Below are 3,720 nucleotides of genomic sequence, written 5' to 3' on the forward strand. Positions count from 1 at the left end.
TACTGCCATTTAACCCCAGGAAGACTCCTCCAACTGCTTTATTCAGTGCGTTTCTCGCACTCGATATTTATTGCATGCGGGAGTTATCTCCCGCTTCTATCTTGAACTGGAGATTTTCTAACGGACTATGTATATATATATATATATATATATTTGTAGTATCATGGGGCCAGCAATTTTGGGGGAGGGGGTAAGTTGATAACATCATCCCATTTGCTCTGCTGGTATTTATTTTATCGACCCCAAAAGGATGAAAAGCAAAATCGATTTTGGTGGCGTTTGAACTCGGAACGAAAAGCTGCTAAGCATTTTGCCCTGCGTGCAAACCAATATAACAGCAGACCGCCTTAATAATGAAAATAATGAGAATTATCCTTCGGAAAGCAAAACGTTCAGGGGGCCGAAATGACCAGAGATTTCTTATCATTAGATCTATAGAATTGCTTCTCCTCTTAAAAGAGAAACGTTGACATTCTGGCCCATCCCATCGACATTTCCGATAAAAACTAAATGCAAACATCTTGTAGCGATATATGTGGAATTCGCTAAATCCGGAATACGAAGGAACACACACACACACACACGTACGTACGATTGTGTGTATGCCAGTACGTATGTGCGTATGTATCTATCTATATATGTATGTGTGTGTGTATGTTTTCCTTTGGCGCTTTTTTTTTTTTTTTACTTCAAGCTGGTCAATAACAAGTAACAAGTGTTTGTAGTTGGTGGCTTAGTGGATAGGGTATTCGGCTCACGATCGTAAAATCGTACGTTCGATTCTCGGCAACGTATTAGTCTCCTTGAGCAAGACGCTCGCGTTGCTCCTGCTATTCAGCTCACAAAAATGAGATATACCTGTATTTCAAAGGAGCCAGCCTTGCCCCATACTATGCCACGCTGCATTTCCATGAGAACTACGTTAAGGATATGTCAGTTCCGTTGATCGGATGAACTGGAACCCTTGTAGTTGTAACCAACGGAATGTCAGTAGTTATATATATATATCCTCTCAGTATCACCATTGTCGTGATAATTACTAATCGTTACTTGTATCTTCCTAGTCCCGATGTCCAAGTTGCTTAGGTCTACATAAATGGATGGATGAATACATACATACATGTTCTGAGTATAACTTTAAATTGCATCTGGTAGTGGAATCCTGTTTCGGCAGTTCCAAAGTTTTGAGGAATATGAAATCCCCTCTTAGACATTATTGTTTCCGGCTGCTCTGACCCGGAGTAGTAGCATGCGTTAGGGTCTCAGCTTTGGGTTAATTAGTATGTGAAAAAAAAACCCCACCGAACATCAAGTAACTCCTAGCAGTTTTCACAGCATTAATCTAGGAGAGGGCATACAGTCTTCACGTGATTACTGGTCATCTCGCTTTAGTCTGTCACTAGGTGCCAATTACGGAGACTCAGAGAATGGTACTCGTGTTGTACAAACGTTTTTCATTACAAGGGGTGCTGAAACGTTCCTGGTTTTAAGGGTGTCGCGAAAGGCCTACTTGGAGTCCCAACCTTCCGAGTTCTTTTTCAGAGCTTAGAAAAACTGAAGGACCACTGCTATAATGCTATAAGTGTGTATCTGAGAGGGGAATATGTCGAATAAAATCATAATTAATCGATCCTCCGGTACTTTCTTTTACCCAAAGCCCAGAACTTTTGAATAACCCTTCGTATAAATTCAATGACGAACAGATATCACTTTATGTTGACCTAGTTTGTCATTCGTCATTCCCACTTCTCAAACTCGTATGGCGATGGAAGAGCGACGATGTGTGTGGACCAAAACAGCTGGAAGCGCAAAGTTACAAAGCAGCCGGACTGAATAGCCATCTAAGAATGGTCATCTGTCATGGACAGAAATACAGAAATACAACTGACAACGAGGAAATATAGGGAAACGGCAATCACTTGTGTAGATAAAGTGATTTATCATGCAACCATGCATGTAAATGTGTGTGTGTGTGTGTGTGTGAGAACAACGCTATGCTAGGTCAAGGGAGGTAACTCTAACGATAAATTGTCATCGTAACATGCCGGCTGAGTTGGTGAAATGCAAAGTCGACGTTGGTGGAATTTGAACTCAGAACATAAAGTCAGATGAAATACTGATTTTTTTATTACCCATAAAGGGTTATATAAAGAATTTTTAAGACATCACAAAACATAAAGACAGTACAAAACGCAAACATAAAATCGGGGTAATTAAAATAAAATGATAATATGCAAGAATGAAAAAATGAGGCGCAATGTCCACTCGATCCCCGAAGTCGGGTGGTTACATTTATCCAGTTTTTCACTTTTACGTTCAACGTCATGTAAACATTCTAACGGTTTTGTAACTCAAAAAATCCAAACACTCGCATTACCTTTCTTCCATTAATCATTGTTACGTCAGTCCTTAACAACTGCAAATAATCAGTTCTAGGGGGTGGTATCTCCACCAACCATATCCGTTTCGTTATTATATTTTCACCAAGTTCTTTTATGCACTCGAAACATCTTTCCTCATGTATCAAAATGCATTTTTCAGCACATTTCTCTGGCATTTTCACTCTTATTATTTCTTCTAACCTCTCGACTCTTCTCTCCATCTGCTCGCAATTCTCGTACTTTATCAAAAGCCCCTTGTATTTCACATCTTTATCCGTTCTCTCCTCCTCTTCTTGTACATTATTAGTTTCTGGCTTTTTTTTTTAATCTCTTTTTAGTTTTCTGTTGACCGTTCCTTTGACTTATTTTTCCTTCGCTTTTTAAGGTTAGTAGCTCCATTTTCGTTCTTCTCCTTTGTTTTCTCTGTTTCACACTTCTGTCTCTCTTTTATTTCCTCAGTGTTGTCTACAATTTTTTCCTCCTCTGCTTGTGGTTTCTCTTGCTGTGGTTGTGTGAACTCATATAGGGGGAATTTGGTCTTCATATGACCTCTCTCCCCGCATATATAACAATTTGGTTTTCTTCCCTAGACTACGACATTTAACGTTTTCTCGTCCTCCACTTCTATCTGGTAGGGAATTCTTTCTATGTCCTCGAATGTGGCAAAAAGCCACATTTCGAGTCCAAATCCCCACCATTTGCACACTTTTGTTTTCGCAACTGGTCCCAATTCCGGCTCCCCCTTGGTTGCAGCCAGCACTGTTGCAACCAACCACTCTGGTTTAATATCTGGTGTAACTCTGGGAATTCGTATTTTTACACTTCTTCTTCCTCTATAGCTTGGTAGTAATGCTATTTTCTCACTTCTTAATGTTGGTTGCCTCTTCTATAGTGGCGAACCTCACCTCAACCGTACCGAACTTTCTTCCTCTGTTGATGTACGTGGCTTCATTGACAATTTCACCCAGGCACTCCTCGATTTCCTCTTCCGTCACCATTTCAATTTTACCGGTTTCGACAGCCTCTGTACGATACACTACTGTCCTCAGAATTTTATTTTCTTTAGTCTCTTTTGGGGGACACAATTTGTACGAGTCTCCCTCAACTTCTATCAAATTCCTGCTTCTGGTCACCAGCTCACGTGAAATGCAACCATAATAATTTCACAATTATTCACCGAGACAGTTTTCACAAAGTAACACAACAGTATTCACAATAATTCACAATAATTCACAGAGCCGTTATACCGCTAAGCAGTTCGCCCGGCGTGCTAACAAGAATATCAACAGAAGAAATAAAAAACAAAAATAATGTGAATAAAAACACTAAGATCTCGAAA

Source organism: Octopus bimaculoides, chromosome 22 (assembly GCF_001194135.2).
Source record: "Octopus bimaculoides isolate UCB-OBI-ISO-001 chromosome 22, ASM119413v2, whole genome shotgun sequence".
NCBI lineage: Eukaryota > Metazoa > Mollusca > Cephalopoda > Octopoda > Octopodidae > Octopus > Octopus bimaculoides.